We start from the raw sequence: 22,253 nt of genomic DNA, 5'->3' as shown, positions 1-22,253 counted from the left end.
TTCCTGACATTTATATGTGCCTGATTTCGATGGCGGGAAATACATAAAGCAAATCTGCCTGTGAATATTTTATATAACTACAATATAGGTAGGTTTAAATCTGCATAATCAATTATATCAATGTTAGATCATCATATTGTCCAGCCCTAAAACATATATAGTTTTATAGTATAGTTTTTGTCAGTGTTTATTTAAAAACACACAATTATGCAGAATATAAGATGGAAAATATTTAATTGATGAGTTGTCAACACAATATATAACAATACAATATATACGGTATGATTTTACCTCAAAATCCAACAATTTGACACAAAATGATAACTGCAAATCCATGTTTCTCTGCTGGAGTCGAGTTGTTTCTGTGAATTGTAGTGATCCATTTGCTTCTTTTTCTTGTAGCTTTCTGCAGTTTTTAAATATATACCTCAGGTTTTGTGTCAAAGCTATTTGTACAGTCAATCACAAAGCTCTTTCCCATTTTGGATGTGTTTTGTGTGTTTTTTTTGTGAGATTTAAAGGGGCCGCAGCCTGAATCTGTGCATAGTTAATGATGCCCCAAAATAGGCAGTTAAAAAAATTAATAAAAAAAAAAATCTATGGGGTATTTTGAGCTGAAACTTCACAGACACATTCAGGGGACACCTTAGACTTATATTACATCTTGTAAAAACTGGTTCTAGGGCACCTTTAAAGGGAATGATTGTGGTGGGGAGTTTGGTCAAACTATGGCAGTGATACAGCGAATAGTTGTGCTAAATCAAAGACAGCGCCGTCCATGGAGCCATTTAGTGTACGTGCACTATTTCATCAGTGAAAACTTTAGTCCCGTGGCTACAATGTCAGAAGCTGCAATTTCACCTGCCACGGCAGCAAATTCAGCAGCTTTTAGATCTTGTTGGTCTGACTTTGTTGCTGGAGCTACAATGGAGCTACCACCTTAGCCCTGAAATTCAGCTGCTGAAGGCTCTCTGCTTTTTTATGCAGTGGGGAGATTTCTTGAGGTGGATGGGGATGGATATGGGCTGAGTAACACCTCGGTGTGGTTGTGCATTCACTCAGTCACGAACATCCTGCTCCGTCACGCCACAGATTATATCCGTATGCCTTCTGCCAGGCACGAAGTGATGGAAGCGCATCAAGGCTTCCATGCCATTGCCGGTATACCGCAAGTAATAGGCCTTGTTGACAGGACACTTATCCCATCGCCAACCTATCAGCACTCGACCAGGCCTTCATTTTCCAGGTGGGGTCGACCACAGGGGGATGTTAGCACACATAAGCTTTGTGTGGGCCAATTCAGCGGTGGGTCAAGATGCTGAAAGAGGGGGTTTTGGGCAGAGCGTTTTTAGGAGACAGCAGCTACCCCCTTGGAACCTACAGTGCATCTGGAAAGTATTCACAGCGCTTCACTTTTTCCACATTTTGTTATGTTACAGCCTTATTCCAAAATGGATAAAATTCATTATTATCCTCAAAATTCTACAAACAATATCCCATATGACAACATGAAAGAAGCTTGTTTGAAATCTTTGCAAATTTATTACAAATGAAAAACAAAAAAGTCACATGTACAGAAGTATTTACAGCCTTTTCCATCACATTCAAAATTGAGCTCAGATGCATCCTGTTTCCTCTGATCATCCTTGAGATGTTTCTTCAACTTGATTGGAGTCCACCTGTGGTAAATTCAGTTGATTGGACATGATTTGGAAAGACACACATCTGTCTATATAAGGTCCCACAGTTAACAGTGCATAGCACAAGAGCACAAACCAAGCCATGAAGTCCATGGAATTGTCTGTAGACCTCCAATACAGGATTGTATTGAAGCACAGATCTGGGGAAGGCTACAGAAAAATTTCTGCAGCATTGAAGGTCCCAATGAGCACAGTGGCCTCCATCATCTGTAAATGGAAGAAGTTTGGAACCACCAGGACTCTTCCTAGAGCGGGCTGCCTAGCCAAACAGAGCGATCGGGGGATAAGGGCCTTAGCCAGGGAGGTGACAGACAGAGCTCCAACATTTCTCTGTGAAGAGGAGAACCTTCCAGAAGAACAACCATCTCTGCAGCACTCCACCATTCAGGCCTGTATGGTAGAGTGGCCAGATGGAAGCCACTCCTCAGCCTGGAGTTTGCCAAAAGGCACCTGAAAGACTCTTAGACCGTGAGAAACAAAAATTCTCTGGTCTGATAAAACAAAAAATGAACTCTTTGGCCTGAATAGCAAGCATCATGTCTGGAGGAAACCAGGCACCGCTCATCACCTGGCCAATATCATCCCTACAGTGAAGCATGGTGGTGGCACCATCATGCTGTGGGGATTGTTTTTCAGCAGCAGGAACTGGGAGACTAGTCAGGATCGAGGGAAAGATGAATGCAGCAATGTACAGAGACATCCTTTATGAAAACCTGCTCCAGAGCGCTCTGGACCTCAGACTGGGGCGAAGGTTCATCTTCCAACAGGACAACAACCCTAAGCACACAGCCAAGATAACAAAGGAGTGTCTATGGGACAACTCAGTGAATGTCCTTGAGTGGCAGACAGAGCCCAGACTTGAACCTGATTGAACATCTCTGGAGAGATCTGAAAATGGCTGTGCACCGACGCTCCCCATCCAACCTGATGGAGCTTGAGAGGTCCTGCAAAGAAGGAGAAACTTCCTAAAAATAGGTGTGCCAAGCTTGTAGCATCATACTCAAAAAGACTTGAGGCTGTAATTGGTGCCAAAGGTGCTTCAACAAACTATTGAGCAAAGGCTGTGAATACTTTCTGGATGCACTCTATCTTCTAAATCCAGTCACCAACCCCATCATGCAGGCCAAGCACAATTACAACATCGCACACAATCGTACCCGCAACTTGGTGGAGCGCTCGATTGGGTGCTGAAAGATGCGTTTCCGGTGCATGCATAAATCAGCTGGAGGGTTGCAAATGAAGCCAGAACGATGTTGTTCAGTAGCAATAGTTACAGCCATGCTACACAACATTGCAGTCAGTGGAGGTGCAGCTTTGCCAGAAGAGGAGGAAGAAGATGTTCACAACCCACCTCAACTAACCGCTACACGTTGCTGGTTTACAAACGTCAACAGGTACATTAGTTTTCCAGGTAGTTTCAGAATACACATACCTCAGTGTAGAAATCACAGTTTGTCAGAAATTTAGTTCATGAGATTGGTAGGAGTCAACACTTGGTTCATTAACATAATAGTATATCGTATTCCCCCCAACCCCTGAAGTACTCATTAAACAATGTAGCTTATTGGACATGCTCAATAAGATGGTTAAAGCATCTTTCACTATTATGTGCCACAGATCATTGCGCAATGAATTCTTTACAATAAAGATGCTCTGCAGACCCAACATCAATGACAGCAAGTTTGTGTTCAATCAAATTGGTGTTTATTTAAACAAAAACACCAGGGTTTGATTCAGTTTGCAATTTGGATTATTTTTATAAGATCGCATGAGTCCTGATAAATGCAATTTTAACTATTTCTGAAGTGCTTATTTTATGAAGAGCAACAATGCTTTCTCACATAACACAGTGAAGCAGCCCCTGCATAGAGTGAATAATCGATTCTCGAGCCATCGATATCAATCAATTCAGTACCACTGTCATGGACAGCACCTGATAACATCACACGTAAGAAGGTATACCTTAAAGTTCACCCAAAACAAAAAAAAATTGTCATTAAGTACTCACCCTCATGTTGTTATTAATTGTTTTTTCATAGTTTTCACCTCCTACACAACGTTCTTTAAATAGCATATGAACTGACACAACTGAAACCTGGTCTAAAGTCAATGGCGCAATATTTGTTTTGTTATTTAAAGAGTGCGTTAGTAATATGTGCCTATAGGCAGGAGCACAACGCACGTAGACTCTGCTTATTACACACAGGGATGCACAGCAGCACACAAACATGCCAAATATTAAAAATAAAAAGATTACAATGTAAAAGATTAATATTGTGTGCATAAATATAAAAATGCTTTGGTGGAATCCGGCTTTTCCCATAGATGGTCTGCTCACACACTTTAACCTTGCACACGAGCAGATCCGTTTCCTCGCTAGAGTAGTGTTAATTTTTTCCACTTGCAAATTCCACCATGTAAATAGCGAATCCGCCATGGCGCGAGTGCAATTGGCTTTTAAAAGGGAATGGAAGATGAGATTCTGATTGGTTTATTGCACATTATGCCCAAAACACACCCATTACTCATTAAGAGAATAGGAACAACCCTTTTAGACCATGTGCCTGGTGTGCCGACTATTTTCCCCGTCTTTAAACTAGCAAAAGTGGATTCGTACACGCCCTAAGTTAACTTGCACCGTGCACTTTAGACCATGTGCTTAGATCGTTAAAATAGGGTCCTATGGATGGACCACTGTAGTCACGTTGACTATTTTAACGATGTCTTAGTAACACTTTATGACAAGGTTCATTAGTTAACATTAGTTAACTACATTAGTTAACATGAACTAATAATGAACTGCACTTATACAGCATTTATTAATCTTTGTTAATGTTCATTTCAACATTTACTAATACATGTTTAAAATCTTAACATTAGTTAATGCACTGTGAACTAACATGAACAAACAATGAACAACTGTATTTTCATTAACTAACGTTAACGAAGATTAGTAAATACACTAACAAATGTATTGCTCATGATTAGTTCATGTTAGTTAATACATTAACTAATGTTTAACTAATTAACCTTATTGTGAAGTTTTGCCGATGTCTTTAGTACCTTTCTGGACCTCAAAAGGTGCAATGACGTTGCTGCCTGTGGTTCAGAAACCCTCGGATTTCATCAAAAATATCTCTAAAATAATTTGTGTTCTGAAGATGAATGAAGGTCTTACGAGTTTGGGACGACATGAGGGTGAGTACTTAATGACAGAAATTTCATTTTTGGATAAACTACTTCTTTAAGCAACCTACTAAAGTATAGTTCAGGGAACATGCCTAGAAAAGGTATACCTTTAGTTAAGTCTTAGCATGCTAAGAGACAACGTTATCGGGAAACGCTCTCCTAATAAATATTAGATGACTCAATGACTGTTTATAAGGTCATATTCTGATTATGCATGCCTCATGAAAAGGTGTTAAAATTACTGCCACAACCTGATTAAACCAATATTTTGTTTTTCAGAAATCTGAATAAGACAGATCTGGCACATTCCTGTGTTAATCAGAATTTAGAGTTACTCCAGTATTTCCACAAGTGAATAGTAGAAATTAAATGAACATGTCTTAGTTTATTCAGAATATGCTGAATATGTATTCAGAAATAGATGTGTGAAGCATATGTAAACCTCTGTTACAATATAAACACTTAAAGGGATATTTCTGAGATGAAAGAACAAATTCTTAACAGTGTTCTGCACAAAAGGCTAAAACGACAGACTGGCATCAAAAATAACTCCAAGTTTTGGAACTCCAAGGAATCACCATCAAAAGACAAAGCTAGAGAACCAGCATTACGCAGTTGATGGGGAGAGCCAAGAAGCATGACTTCAGTTTTGGAACTATTCAAGCACAGGAAGTTCCATATCTTAATCTCTGAAATACAGTTTGAAAAAATGAATAAGTCCACGTCTTGACCCCGTTTTGAGTGGAAGTAAATCTGGGTATCATCCATATAATGACAGAGTGGGAAAACATAAATACTATAAAGCAAAGGACCAAGAATTGAGCCCTGGGGGACACCCATAGTAACAGAACCAACCTCTGATCTGTGCCCATCCATAAAAACAAAGTGACTGCTATCAGAAAAATAGGATCTAAACCAGTCCAGAGCAGTCTCAGTTACACCATAGACAGATTCAGGTCTACTAAGTAATAGCTGCACTTAGGTCCAATAGAATAAGGATTGACACAGAACCAGAGTCGGATGCTAATAGCAGGTTGTTAACGACTTTAACCAAGGCTGTCTCAGTACTGTGCAATTTCCGAAACCCAGACTTATGGGGCTCAAAGTGGTTATTAACAGTTAAATGATTGTGTAATTGAGAAGCCACAACACCCTCTAAATGTTTGCTTTTTAGAACAGGAGTGATAGCAGCAGTTTTAAGTGCTGCTGGCACAACACCAGTTGACAAAGAGTCATTTATAATTGAAAGAACAGTAGGACACAAAAAGCTGAAACAAGATTTAAATAAACTAGATGGCAAGGGATCAAGGATGCAAGTGATAGCTTTCATACAAGATACCTGCTCACTGAGTGAATCAGAAAGTAGTAAGGAAAATTTAGACAGAGGGATACCAGAAAAGCTTGAAAAGTTGACTGCTGAAGCAGGAGGACCGTAGGAACAAGTTATTTGCGAACACTGGCAATTTTATCACTAAAAAAAGTTGAGAATATCATTGCATAACTGAACTGATGCAGTCTGAGAATTAGCACCATCAACTTAAAACTACTAATAGTGTGATAGAGCTGCCTGGGATTATTTTGATTATTTTCAATAATCTGTGAAAAGTAGGAAGATGCTTGCTTTCTCAATTGCAACTTTGTACAGACCCAGAGAGGTAAAAAAAAAAGCTCATAACATGAACAACGCCACTTTCGCTCCAGTTTGCGACAAGCTACCTTCTTTGAGCGCAGATTATCGTTATACCAAGGAGCCGAGTGTACAAAAGAAACAGTGCAAGATTTTAAAGGAGCAAATATGTCCAAATTGACTGTAAGGGCATCATTTAACAGAACAATTTTATCCTCAAGGGGAGCTGAAGACAACCCGTCTAACGAAGAGGCAATGGATTCAGAAAATGACTTTCCCTTTAAAAAGTAAAGTAAGGTATTACTCATAATTATTCTGTAATTTAATTACAGTTAATTATAATGTAATTGCATTAAATACTCTATAGAACAATTTTTATATAAAACAATAGTGAATTTAACATCAAAATGTAACGTCTAATGTTAAAATTTATGTTTTAAATGTAACCTTCTCCCTTTAAAGCTGCAGTCTGCGATTTTTGGCCATCTAGCGGTTAATAAACAGAACTGCACGCGTCTTGCGGAAGAACATTGTAGCCGGAGCTACTTTTCTCCGTGTATGTCTATGGCGAGTCACGCAGTTACTGTGATACTCTGCGGCGGGTCCTACCAGTCCGGTCTGAAATAGTCCCAATATAAACACTTATTATAAGTGTACCATAATGATTCAGTGTAAGACAAAAACACAGTTTGGAAAATGGATTCATGTTGTACATTCTCATTATATAATTTTTGTAAATTCTGAACACAAAAAAAGTTACGGACAGCAGCTTTAAATACTTTGGTAAGTTCAAGAATAATTTATGGTTGAGGTTGATATGAGATTTAGAAAGTAATTAGTAATAAGTAATGCAATACTTTTTAGAGAGAGCAATTAGAACAGTCATCAAATTACTCTGTTAAAGATGTAATTAGTAGCTAGTAATTAATTACTTCTTTACTTACCAAACACTGGTTGCTATTCACTGAGCGTGAGCAGGACATTTTTTAAATTTCTCCTTTTGTGGTCCCGAAAAAGAAAGAATACTGCATTAGAACAACACCAGGGTGAGTAAATGACTTAATTTTCATTTTAGGGTGAACTAACTCTTTAACTGGAATATAGACCTTAAACAGAAAACAATGTACATATAAACATGCTCAGTGTCTATGTAATGAAGGTTAAACATATGTAATGACGCTATGTATAGCAAAATGTACTGAACCCTGTGCTACTGTGGTTTTCATCTGACAGACATGACCCCTGTCTGGGTCAATGGTTATCCATCACAGCTCACACATCACAGGCACTATACCCAGTCAGAGCATGTAATTTCACCCCTCTGGGTTCTGGATGCAGGGGACACTGTAATTGAGCCCCTTACAGAGTCTAACAGAGCCACTAATCCTCCTATTCTGAACCTCATCTTCACCTTCCCCTCTCCAGCTGTGTCACATCCATCTATGTCTGCTGGCCTGATTAATGCCACCTTCTTGTGTCCACCATAGCAACTGTCTGGGAGTCCCGTCCACCGTCCACAGATGTCCACTCATTATGCAGGTCATAAAGGGATAGTTCATCCAAAAATCTAAATTCTGTCATCATCATGTTGTTCCATTGGTCTGTACACAGTACACTTTGTTTGTTTGTTTGTTTGTTTGTTTGTTTATAATACTTTTTTATTAATTTTCATTTTATACAAAAAAAACAGCCTTGCCAACTGATTCATTTGTGCTCCGGATCTTCCTGAAGCAGTGTTTTGAAATCGGCCATCACTAAAAAAGTCGTTTTTTTTTTGTTTTTTTTTGGCACATCAAAAATATTCTTGTGGCTTTATAATATTAATATTGAACCACTGTACTCACATGAACTGATTTAAATATGTTTTTAGTACATTAATGGATCTTGAGAGAGGAAGTGTCATTGCTCCCTATATACAAAAATATCTTAATTTGTGTTCCAAGATTAACGAAGGTTTTACGGGTGTGGAACGGCATGACGGTAAGTAATAAATGACAGAATTTTCATTTTTGAGTGAACTAAACCTTTAAAAGAACAGCATTTATTTGAAACAGAAATCTTTTGTAACAGAAATATCTTCACTGTCACTTTTTGTGTATAAAAAATGTGTACATTTATTTTTTTAATCTTACTTACCCCAGACTTTGAATGGTAGTTTATCATGGTTTCCACAAAAATATTAAGTGTATATCATATCATATTAGAATGATTTCTGAAAGGTCATGTGACACTGAAGACTGGAGTAATGACAAAGTCACTATAAGGCAAGCCAATGGAGAAGAGGCTTCTCTACGCTCCTTTAATAAACCGATATTGAGAGGAAATAACTTATCGTTTAATGAATCAGCAGCCTATCGGCTAATCTTCAACATGTTTGCTCTAACACTTTCTTTTTGGATTTACCTGTTTTAGAGTTTACACCAATATACTGCTGTTTTTTGTAAGAGAAGACATGGACAATTGTGCGACAGGTATGATTCATTTTACAGCACTTTTTCATTTCTGTGGTACCCGCAAACTGTGATTGACTGTTGCACAACTCTGAACGAAATTCAGTGATCTGCGAAAGTGTGGAGAAAATCAGCACACCAGCCCCAGCCATCATCCCAGTGATGGTGAAGCCTGTGTCCACAGCAGATGCAAAGTCTGAACCTCCCACGATTTGATTGCCAACATCATGGACTGAGCTAAGGATCGTTTCAGAGCCCGAGCCTGACGTAACGTCTGACCGGGTGTGTAAGCCGGCTACATTGACCGTTCAAGAGGGATTATTGGTGGAGTTTGAGGGGATAACGTGGAGCCCTCTTCCCTCAGCAGCAGGGGAAGATGGGGCACTGATTGATTGGGAGAGTGAGTGCATCCTGCCCATTTCACTTCCCTGCACCGAGTGTGTCCCTGCACACAGCACAGAATTATTGGAATCTCTGATCCTACCCTGCCTCCCACTTCCATCTCCCATCTCCCATATCTGCCTGTTCCAAGTTTGCCTGTTCTATGTCTTTCAAGAGAGCCGTTCATGAATTTTATGCCTGTCTCGTGTGACCGTTAAGCCTGTCCATTCACCCCCACCTGCACTGCCCAGTCCTCCAGCCCTGCCTGCACTGCTTCTCCTCAGCCCTTCAGCTCTGCCTTCACCCTGGTTCCTCCTACATTCTTCTCTGCCCTGGCATTGCCTGTCCTGTGTCCTGGTTCCACGTCCTCCACCTAAGCCCCCTCCCGCCCTCCTCTGTTGGACTCTTGTTGTTTTTGTTAATAAGGCGTGAGGACGCACCTTCTAGATGTTAGGGATCATCTGGGTTTGTTTCTGTTTTGGGTGGGTTTTGTCACATTTTTTGTCACATAGTTTTCAGTTCATTGCTATGGTTTTTCATCATTTGATTAAATTACACACCTACTGTGCATTTCGTTAATTGGTTTGGTTCAGAGTATTTAATCCCTATGTTTTGTTTTGCTTTGCTTAGATCCATTTCTCCTATTTTACTTTCAACCAAGCCATGACACCTGTAGTGTGTCCATCTGCTAAATTATCCATCTACTGTCAATAAACACTGCTTTGGGTTCAACTAAACATACTTCTCTGAGTGTCTCCATAACACTTTGCATCACAGGAATAAATTACATTTTAAAATATATTCAAATAGAAAACAGCTAATTTAATTTGTAACAATATTTTACAATATCACTGTCTTTACTGTAATTTCAACAAATAAATGCAGCCTTGGTGAGCAGAGAAGACTTCTTTCAAAAACATTTAAAAAAAAAAAATTCCAATAATCGGTATCATACATTTAATAATATGCCCTTATCATGTAACATACAAGACAAATAATCTAATGACACATTCAAGGATAGTTGCTAAGGATAGGGCTCTATCTGAGATCCATTGTAAAAGTATGCATTTTCTAGCACAGAAAGTAAGCTTACTAAAAAGCTTTATCTTGTGTCTATTAAGACCTATGGAAGGAGGTATTCCCAGTAGTTAAGACACTGGATCTGGACAAGCCTCTTTGTTAAACTTTAGCTCTTTGTGGAACATGTAGTATAAATGAGAATGGGAAACAGCAGATACCCTAAACGAGTGTGTGTTTGTGGACATAATGTGTGGATTCTGATCATCTGTCTTTGCATGTGTTTATGTTAGCATGCACATGTGTGTCATAAGCGCTGTCTGTGCATCTCTGTGACTCCGCAGTCTGTGGCGCCGTCTGATATGGCAGTGGAGCCCCGCAGCAGGGAGCCTTCATCGCAAGCACTTAGGAAGAGAGTGAGTGAGCAGCCGTAGAGTAAACTGAGCTTAGCTCTGGCACCAGACATGTATAAAGCCCAGAGCAGGATGATCACTCTGTGTTTGGCATGGCTTAACGGTGGGCATGATGGAGCTGGGGGTGTGGTGGGTGTGTGTGGGGGGGTGTTGTGTGGTGTGTGTGTATGACAGTATATTGACTTAGTCTCATCTATACTGCATGTTGTAGCCAGATGTTCAGATTGTCCAGATTGTAGCATCAGATACAGACTCGGTTTAGTGAGGCCCAAACCCATTAAAGTGAAGCCTGATGTGACCCGGTTTCTTTCATTTAGCAGGACTTGACTGCTTCAACAAACCATATTGCAGAAAATTTTTTGACAAAATTTTAAGATGGTATTAACTTCACTTGGGTCATATGCATCAGTGCTATGTTACTGGAAGAAAAGTTCTGTGTTGGGGAATAAAAAAATAAAAGTAATGCTATTAAGCAGTGTTGTGGAAAGTTATTTTTAAAAGTAATGTGTTACAATTACAGCTGCCCCCTAATAGTCGACTAGCCAACCAAAAATGTATTAGTCGCAAGAAAAAAAATTATTCACAGGAAGTGGCGAAGTCACGCAGTCTGTGACGGTCAGATCTTTAACAGCTGGTCTATGTGGTAAATACAGTATATCAGGCAGGACATCCAAACACTTGCCTATCAGTGCGCTTACTGCATGACAGCTAACATGGTGGCGCCGGTGTGTTCACTTGCACTTAAAATACTCAGTAATTTTTGGTCATACAGATAAGAGTAATATATCTTTTAAATCTGTGAAGACTCTACTTTTATTAGTGTGCTCTCACAATAACAACAAAACGTCGTGCTTTTGCAAAATAATGAAAGCACACAGGGTGCACTTTCTGCCATCTCTCTCTGTGAACTAATGCGCACCAAGAAGAAAAAGAAAGAACCAAAACTCCATGTAAACTTGCCTCACATACATGAAAAATGTATCTATAGAAAGCAAAATGTCTACTTTTAAATGAACGAGTTCAAATGGCAAAAAAAAATTTGTCCGGTTATGTAATCCGTATGAAATGTGCATATAGGTGCGTCCACTACTGTGGAGATGACGAGTCAACATCGTCAACTTCATCACTGCAGCCGAAAATACAGAAAACACTAGTTCATCAATTAATTGTTAAAATGTTATTTGAAATATGAATTATATAAAATGTTTTTTCCTGATGCATTTATAATCATTACTTCTGCCGGTGCGCTGTGGCAAGTTTAATGCATGTGCTTGATTAGGCTATGTAGGCATTTAAGGCTCTTTATTATGATTTATATGGTTTATTAATACACATGTGATTAGTCAACTAATTGCTTAAAATTAATGACTACTAGTCGGCCAGAGAAAATCTTTAGTTGAGGGCAGCCCTAGTTACAATATTGTGTTACTCCCTAAAAAGTAACTAATTGTATTACTTAGTTACTTTCTATGGAAAGTAATATGTTGCACTACTTTTGCGTTACTTTTTCTCACCTGGATTGGGATTGCTTGTTTCTTTTTTAATAACAACAACAATTTTTTTGGCAAATGTAAAGGCCCTTTCACACTAGTGAAATGAATAACCCTCAGGCTGAAGAAAATCAAGCATAGCATCATTTCTGGCAGGTCACGTCAGTCAAGCTCACATCAACTGACTCTCAGGTGACTCACATCTACCTATAGGAATACAAAGCCTGTGATTCACATCCACCTAAAGGAATACAAAGCCTATCAATTCACCTCTTGTAGGGAGAGGTCACTCAAGCCGCAGGCCTCTTCTGATTTTTCTCAAGAAAAGTTCTTTTTTTATGCTGAGTAAACCTGGTTGTTAACGTTGGGAAGCATTCTCCTTCTCACTAAGAAAGAAACACTATGGAGACCACATCCTACCCAAAGGGGGAGGTTAGCATGTGGAAAAATGTCCTATGGACTCACCAGAGGGGAGTATTACATATTCGGAAAAGTCCCTGTGGTGGGCTCTACCTGATGAGGGGAGACTACCGGCTTCACAGTGACTGGTGACGGAGCTAGCATTGTCCTAGCATTGACACTCTGTTCACTGAGAAGATTGCACAGAGTCTGTGCAATCAGGCTCATTGGGGGAAACGCATACTTGCACAGGCCCCGGGGCCAGCTGTGCACTGGTGCGTCTGTGCCGAGGGGGGCCTCGGTCAGGGAATACCGCAGACGACAGTGGGAGGATTCCTGGGAAGCGAACAGACAGGTCTACCTGTGCTTTGCCGAATTGACTCCATATCAGCTGGACCGCCTGGGGATGGAGTTGCCACTCTCCACGGAATGTAACCTTTTGCGAGAGTGCATCGGCTGCGCGATTGAGGATGTCTGGAATGTGGGTGGCACTGCTGCTGCTGCTGCTGACTTCAGGGGAGGAAATGGTGGGTAATTTGTGACAAGCGTTGCAAGCAGATGCCACACTGGCAATTTATATATGCCACTGTCGCTGTGTTGTTCATCCAGACCAACATGTGCTTGCCCTGAATCAATGGTCGAAACCTCCTCAGAGTTAGTTGCACAGCCAACAGCTCTAGGCTGTTGATGTGTCAGTGCAGTCGGGGCCCTGTCCAGGGTCCCGAGGCTGCATGCCCATTGCATACAGTGCCCCAGCTGGTCTAGGAGGCAATTGTTGTGACAACACGCCTGGATACTCATTCTAGGGGAACTCCTGCCCATAGAAATGTATGGTCTGACCAATGGTTGAATAAGCGATGACAGATCAGTGTGATGCCCATCTCAAGACTCAAGCCTGAAGCCAATGCTGAAGTGGTCTCATATGCCCCTGGAGCTTCTGACAATACTTCAGTGGAATCACTGTTGAACATTCTCAAGCCATTAAGCACTGACTGTGCACATTCCTAAGAAAGATGTGCTGTCATTGCAATCAAGTAAAAAAAATGAAAATGAAATCTTCATAAAGACGCACGTAAGGGGACAGGGAGAGCCCAAAGGGGTGGACCTTGTACTGATATGCACGACCTTCGAAAGCAAACCATAGGAATGGTCCGTGCCTTGGAAGGTTCAAGACATGAAAGTATGCATACTTCAGGTCTATTGCCACAAACCAACCTTGATGTTGAAAAACCTTGTATGCTGTAAAACCCTTTCTTCATCTTGGCCGGAGGGACAGGCTCTATCATGTCCTTCACCAGAAGGACAGTGATCTCAGCTCAACGGACAGGAGCATTCTAGCCTAGCACAGAAGTTGGAAAGCACTGCACTGTACCTGGGCGGGCACCTAAAGAACTGAATTGTATAGCCAAACTGGATCATTCTGATGAGCCAGCGCAAAGAGCTGGGTAGCCACACGTTCAGGCTCCATACGAGTGGCACCAACGGAACGACCTCCAGTGTACCTGAGGTGGGGAATTCACGGTAAGGGGGAGCAAGGAGAGCCACGGCAGGAGGCTCTGAGTACCTTGTTACTCGTGGTGGACGATGTGCTGAAACACCTACCTTCCGTTTGTGGCGGTGACTAGTGGTGGTCAAGGAAGCTGGGCCTCGTCAGTGCTCATCACACTAACCTGCTGTGTACATACCTGTTGCAGCAGAATACGGGGAGGCGGTATGTTCGCGTCCACTGACGTTCTGGTGTGAGTGTTCGATGTCTGGTCATCGAAAAGACAACAGCCATGAACATTGTGTGTGACCCAGGGAAAGAAGACATAGATCTTTTAATGACTTTGTCAAATTTACTCCTTCGTAGCCTGAAGGGCATGGTCGGTAACTGAAAGCTGTTCCTGCATTATCTCTGGATCAGTACTACTTTTGTGCAGCTCTTTCAATGCTTTGGCCTGGTAGACTTGCAGGATAGCCATAACGTGCAAGGCGGAGATGGCCTGGCCAGCTGAATAGTAAGCCCTCACTGTGAGAGAAGAGGTAAACTTACAAGACTTGGACAGGAGCCTTGTATGATTCTGCCAGATTACAGCGTTGCAGCAACCCACCGCGCCACCCCACCATTGAGGGTAGTGAGGACGAAGGAGCCTACAAATTAGGATCTGGCAGAGAAAGGTGCCCTCCACGACTTTGAGATGTCCTCGTGCACATCTGGGAAAAAACGGCACTGAGGTGGCGTGTGGCACGTCACGCTTCGAACCCAGGAACCAATTGTCCAGGAATTGCCCGGGAAACCACGGCTTTCAGCGGCTCTCAGACTGCACTGTCACACACAAAGGCGGCAGCACAGACGAGTCATCAGCATCTGAAGGTTTAATCCCGCCCTCCGATGCTGCAAGTAACACTTCATCTTCCTATCGAGAGATCAAATACGCCCGAAAGTGCATCGTTAAACTCATCCGGAAACTCGACCAGGGGAACTGAGCATGCTGAGGAATGAGAGGCATGCAGGGATTGACCAGGTGGCAGCACTCTCATTGTAACCCTCAGATTACCTTCAGTGTTCACCGCCGAGGCCTCGTACCTGAAGGAAGAAGGACCAGAACGGGAGTCAGCTGAGGTTACTATTGGCCTCTTGAAGAAGTACGGGAGCCTTGACCGCAACGTCCCATTGGTTATGCTCTCGCAGTGACTCATCCACGAATGCAGTTGCAGTTTGGGTTTGGCCCAAACAGTGCAGACAGCAATCGTGCCTGTCTAAGGGCATCCAGAAGGACATGGTCGGAACGTCATCTTTAAAAAGACAAGATCCGCCATGCAGCTCTTTTAGAGGAATTTGCTCAAGGAAAGTGCCTCTTTCAGAATAGCCGCTGACGCACCCAGGGGAGCTCTCTGTACTTATCTGTGCACGCTGGATAGAGACCGCTGTTCTGTGCTGACAATCCAGCAGCAAGCACTTCTTTGTCGAGGTGAATGGAAATTGCTTCTATTTTAGACAAGAGACCCTGGCCAATTCCCTTTATTGAATATGTCAGAGGTGTTTGGGGCTCACGAGAGTGACCCCTAGTGTCTGTAGAGAAAGGGAACAGTTGTGCTGCTTCATATTTTTGTGGAAACATTTTTTTTCAGGATAATTTGATGAATTGAAAGTCGAAAAGAACAGCAGTTATTTGAAATAGATTTTTTGTAACAATGCCACTTTTGAACTATTTAATGCATCCTTGCTGAATAAAATTATGTAATTCGTTTGGCCCTAACTTTTGAACCGTGTTTATGCATTTAATATATACATTGTATCAGTTCTTGTATTCCCTGGGAATCAAACTCATGAACTTGGCATTGTCAGCACCATGTTCTGTTGTTTGGGTTATTCTATCTGCATTTGTTTATATCTTTATCATGCTGTGTATATTTTTATTTCTCCTAAGAAATTTTAGAAGAAACTTCTCCAGTCTCCAGAGCTATGTAAAAGCAAAAAAAAATTTCCTCTTTGTACAGTTTAAAAGTAGCTTCCCCAGCTTTGGAAAGCTCTCATCGGTAAGTCTGAGAGTAGAGAATTCAGATTTGAATTCCTTCCACACACACAAATGGACAAAATGTGCTTTCTGTATGGCCTCTGTAAATGTCCGCTGCCCTCACAAATAGACATAACCCATGAGAAATCTCTGTCTCTCTTTCTTTTTGTTCTGTTTTTCACTCTTCTAACCTGCGTGATGACCTACAGGTGCGCTCCCTGGGCCTCGTACTGACTCGATACCTTCAACCCGGACATCTGTGCAGTGACAACAATACCTCTATTCCTTCCTCCCGCACCCCCTCTCTGTCCTTCTCATTCTCTCTGTGTTGCTGTCTGGGTGCTGAGAGGCCCCATTGTAAGCTGTTGCTCCCCAGGCGCCCATTCTGCTGCTGCAGGCCGCCAGTCTTTGCAGTCATCCCCCCCACCGATCAAGTTCCCCGTGCTGCAGGACACAGACCCCCCAGTCCCCTGAGCATCCTGCCGTGGCGGTCACAGCCCAATAATCCTGCCATCTAAAGTGGCTACATGGCGGTCTGTCAGTGGCCAGGCCAGATGGCTGTGTGCAGTGTAAAACGTCCAAGCTTTTTTTTTTTTTTTATGTTGTTGTTGACCAAAGGGTCTGATAGTGTTTCAGCAGGCCAGATGTTTGACAGTGACCTGAGTGCTTTCTAGAGATACCACACTTTACATTTTACAATTTTCTATAGTTATCCAAATCAAAAAAGGAATGTTTTTAACAAAAGAAAGAAATATGTAGATTATTTCCCCATTGTTATAATGAGAATTATGTCACAATTTTGCCCTAAAAACAGACTTAACGTTCTTAAATGTTGTGATGTTTTTTCCTTCAAGAGGTGTGTCAATTTTTGCTCAAGATCTTGTATTAACAATGCAATGAGTCAATCACACTGTAAGTCTCCTCAAGCAAATCCTGGTCTGGACTCAGAGGTGCCAATTCATGTGTAAAAACGATTCTTCATGCTCTCTAAACCATTCTTTCACAATTTGAGCCTGATGAATCTTGACATTGTCATCCTGGAATATGGCCATGATGTGTCTTCCTAAAGCTACAAACTTCATCAGTTAGGGTTAAAAGAACTGTTCCCAAACATATAACATGCTAGAAACATAATAATAACTATCCAGTCATAGACTCTTAAGTTTTTGCCTATTTAATTCCAAACAGTGACTTTTTTTTTTTCTTTTTCTTGGGCAGTGTATAATCCTCTTCTTCTTTTTTTAGGGGTAAAATCTGAAAAAGCCAGCCAGCCAGCCAGCCAAAAAAAAAAAAAAGTTATACAAATTTGTTAAAATCTATAATTAGGAGTGGATAAACTCTTAAAAATAAATATTTCATTTAGAACCATTGCAGACTAATGACAAACTACAAAGGACTTATTTATTTTCTAGGTTTTTTTTGTTTGTTTTGTTTTAAACCATCCATGTGGTTCCTTAGAGAATCCAGAATCTCTTATGCTGATCTGAAGAACCTGTCATTTTTTTCTAATCTCCAAAGAACGATTGAACTTAATGTGAACCTAATTAAACCCTGAAGAATTTTATTTTTAAGACTGTGGCTCATTAAAGCTGTCAGATGTAATAGATCACTAAAAAGGCAAGGAAGTGTGTCCCATGTGCTTAATAGCAGTAAGTAGGTTTACTACCACCAATCATTTTACTGAAGTGTCATCAGTTTTCATGTACAGTACATGTTGCTTTGTTCTACCTTTGTTCTTTTTGCAATATCGGTAGTAGTATATTGCATCACGTTTTACCCATGATTTTTATTTTGCCTCTCAGTACAGGAAAAGGAAAAGCACAAGATCCTCAGAGAATGTGGCTCCATGATCCCAGAATGCGACTGCAAAACCACACAGACAGGATGATGCCCGATTAACTGTAGGGTGGAGGGTAGCAGAGAAGGAGCATCATCCAATTTTCTGCCTCACTACCCGAGTGAAGTAATACCGTGTGTTGATACAGTGACCTGAGCTAACCTCTTTATTAGACAATCCTGATTGAAAACATCTGAATTCAGCCTTAAAGACATGCTTAGAGAGCGGCTCCTTCTCGCTCTCTCTTACTTGGGCACAGCCGATGTTGAGATCTAACAAAATCCACTTAAACTGTTTTCCTGAAACATAACTGATAAAATATGCATCGATAGAAGACCTAATAGTGAATGTGTAGCCTATGTCACAAACTAATGTGGTTAAATAGAAATATAATAGACTGACCGTGTTCATGGGTCACATGGAGGTCTGTCTCATTAAACCAGTGTGAGGTGAGGTCACCATTTAAAGTGCTGCCATATATGACTGCAAGCATAAAAAATATAAAAATATTGCAGTTTCATAAATCTCATGCTGACGTCTAACTTGTTTTGCCTCTAAATCACTCCAGGTTGGAAAATCACTCTAGTTCTGGTTAATGTTTGTAATGCTGTCAGTTGATTGTCTCTGTAACTTTGATCAGGGTACCTGCTGAGTTCCATATTTAGAGCAAAAATTTGTTCAGTCAGAGTTGCAGAGATGTCTCAAGGGGAACTTCAAACTGATAAACCAAAGTCTAAGCTGTCACAGGGAGAAACATGCACTGCATCTTTGCAGTCTAAATATTTTCTTGCTCTTTTTCTTTCTCCACCTCTCTTCATTTCTCTGTATCAGTGACAAAAAATTACCTTAAGTCACTGTGGTTTCAGGAGCTATGATTTTTTTATATGGAGAGAAAAAAAAAAAAGGTCGCCGTTTTTAAGCCTTGTGTGGAAAAATGAAAACTCTATGCATGACTATTTTGTATAAGCATAAATGAAAGTTCATGTTGAGGAAAGCCAGACATGCTTTCTGGATATTCACAAGACGCACTTCAGATATTGCTGCTCAGCATATTTCATTATAAACACATTAAGACTCAAGAATGAGCTTGAATCCACATGTTTATTTTTCAAAATGCAACTTGCAGTGTTCCTACTGTATATGTCACAAAAAATGCTAATCTGATATCTTGCTTCATTGATTAAAAAGAAGTTTTATGCACGTTTTTCATTTGTTATTTTGTATTTACTTTTGCTAACAAATGTTGGTAGGTCATGATAAATTATAATACATTATAATTAGGCTAATTTATTGAAATTAGCTAAATCTTATGTTAAGATCATTTGCAAATGCACTACAAAGGCTAATACTTTCTGACAAGAAATGTAATTTGTGTGACCTCTAATAGAACAGAAAAAAAGAAAATGTAGCTAAAGTGTTTATTGTAAAGTGTTTTATAGCTAAAGTCTGATTTATGTTTGATTGACACATGTCTCTATTACATTCGCAGTCACACAGATGTTCCACACCTCCACATGCTTTACTAAAGGTGGCGTAAAATTGATGCCAAAGGAAACGTGAATGCGAGGGGTCGGATAAACTCCCTAATAATCCACTCAATCACAAAAACGTCAGTCAAAGGGAAACACTCCGTGCCTACAGTCACTCTAAATGAATTTATATGCAAACATGCGTTTAAAAACGCAGTGGGTTTTGGTAGAACAATGTTTGCTCCATTGTCTACGGAAACCCCCCAAGAAAATGAACTTTTCTTAAGGCGGATTAATGCGTCTCCACCCGCCGAGCGGAGCGGACCGCCCCGGGGTTAGCAATGCTAATGCTCTCAGACATTACAGCAACATCTACAACGCTCAGAAAAATAGCCACTCACGTCACTTTTCTTTTCTTTTTTATAATAATTATTATTCTACAGTCTAGAAACACACTGTATAGCCTACCACACAGCATTAGTTTTATATTAGCAAATCAAATGATTTACCTCAAATAATAGTTTATTATAAAATAAACAAAAAGTGTTCCAATCACACTGAATTCACCCTATATACTAGAACTTCTATTTATAACATCAACAAAAGCGATATTGTAGATAATGCATGTGCAACCAAATAGTAGAATTAGGCTATTTTCCAAAAAAAACAACAACTTCGATTTACTATGTTTGTTAACTATTTCATGGAAGTTATTATAAAGCTTACCAAATTACAATTTCCCCCTCAGTCCATATTCTTTAAATAAATAAATAAATAAATAAAGCTAGATAAAAAATTTGAATATTGCGTTTCTTGTTTGCAAACACGGTGGGGGTGATAATGACGCGCCGCCTCTCCTGATATTAATGAGCCATTATCATGCAGGCTGATAACATTGTGTCTCTCTCTGCTTGAGTCCAAATGTCATGCATACCATTTCATTAGCAAAACTAACATTGTCTAAACAGGATTCTTCAAGCATTACAGTCATGCTCGACCCTTCTGTGAGACGCATGAGAGAAGTGTATTGGATACGCTTTAAACACCTCATTATTGATAGCCTACACTTATTTATTCAGTTCAATACGTTTATTTTTATTCTTTTTTTGAATGCTACATTAAGCATATCTTACGTTGTCCTTGCCACGTTGATTTTGAATCTTTCTACAGCGTCCAGAAGTCACATTTTCTGTTTACATGTGTTTTTGATTATGATTATATTATTATTGTCATAAATATTATTTATAATAATATATTTATTGTTATTTCAACATCCATAAGATGGAGCTAAGTGTCTCTTTTTACGGTGTATGCCCGGTCTACAATAAATGACCAGAGAGTTGAGAGTTGCCAATATATGATTTTATTATTAGTAGCCTAGTAGTGATAGCAGTGTTGCTGTTGTTATATATGCAATGATATAACGTTTATTTTGTGTTAAACTTTCAGGTACAGTGCAAGGCCCATGCTAAACGTTATACCTGTTTTGTGTCACGAATTTCACGAATTTGACCCGCAAGCACACCATTTTCCTCCAGTAAAGTTTTTCACATTAGATTTAGACTAACATCAGCTAATTACATTAGCTTAATTAGCGCTATAAATAAAAGTGGACGCATGGCAACATTGAAAGCGGCCCTGAAGCGGGGCTCCTGCTGATCTGCTCTTATTGCTCCAGTTTCCAGGTTGATTGTATTTGTTAATTAGTTGCTAACAGCATGGTAATGCGCGCTTGATGGATAGCCGTGTGTGTCCCTGGCATTCGGCCCTGTGCTATTCCTGGCCAGCAGTGTTCACGAGCCCTTTCGCTACGAGAAAAATATAAATAATTGCATAATAATTATAATTGCAATGCATCACGAAGACTGCTCTTATCTAAAAATACTGTAGTTTATGAGTTTGTGTTGAACTTTAAGTCCACTTAAGACGTTGATTGATTTTTGCCGTTTATTTACTCCCAGCCTACAAACACAACAGGCTTAATGTTAGTAGTCATGGAATGCCTTATCTCGCGCGAGTTTAACAAAGCTTACAAGTGCCATGTTTCCATCATTTCTCTCCCCCTTTGCTCGCCCGTGTCTGTTTTTCATTTAAACTTTTACTTCTCCGACCCTAGAGACATAATTATACACATTTTTCTTTCCGAAAGTCAGAGGGACTTGCAAACTGAGCCGAGTCTAATGCGGTGAAAAAACACAATTAAATGCTTGCTTAAAACATTTGGTAAACATATAGACATGCAACTGGCTGTATCATGTGGATGTTGTGTTTAGCCGTGTAGGATAAAAGAAACAGAGTGGAGAACTTCAAGACGTTTTAATTGTAGACCTTTAAATATATTGTACAAAAATTATGTGGTTAGTGAAAAACCGAATGCCTTAATTAAGACTAACAAATAGGCTACTAGTCAAGTATAGACTACTGTTCTATTGCAGGTCAGTAAATTAGGGCATCTATCTAGCTATCTATCTATCTATGAGAGAGAGACATTGACATTATTAAACATTATTGTTTTTATTTTTAACAGAATATTCAATGACGACAAATACGTTTTGATTTGTCAAAATTGCACACAGTCAATAGTTTGTTCATCCAAAATATAACATTTCTGTCATTATTTCCCCTCCTGTCGTTCCAAGCCAGTGCGACTTTCTACTTTGCACAAAAGGAGAAATTTTGAAGAATGTGCCTGTCACTCTTTTTCACGTATAATGCCGATGAATGGGGACTGAGAAGTCAAAATCACCCTAAAATAAGCAGTCAATAAAACGCAAAAGCTTC

The 22,253-nt window shown here is 40.1% G+C and overlaps 1 long non-coding RNA gene across 1 annotated transcript in view; it reads left to right on the top strand.

Annotated features, from left to right (window-relative positions):
• Positions 1–19,196, top strand: part of LOC125277471 — an 82,655-nt gene extending 63,459 nt beyond the window's left edge. The window contains exon 5 of the long non-coding RNA XR_007186905.1: positions 17,969–19,196. This is a non-coding gene — a long non-coding RNA (uncharacterized LOC125277471). The remainder of the gene's footprint in view (positions 1–17,968) is intronic.
• The last annotated feature ends 3,057 nt before the right edge of the window (positions 19,197–22,253 follow it).

Source organism: Megalobrama amblycephala, linkage group LG10, assembly GCF_018812025.1.
Source record: "Megalobrama amblycephala isolate DHTTF-2021 linkage group LG10, ASM1881202v1, whole genome shotgun sequence".
In the NCBI taxonomy this organism is placed as follows: domain Eukaryota; kingdom Metazoa; phylum Chordata; class Actinopteri; order Cypriniformes; family Xenocyprididae; genus Megalobrama; species Megalobrama amblycephala.
This window is presented reverse-complemented; position numbering and strand designations above follow the sequence as displayed.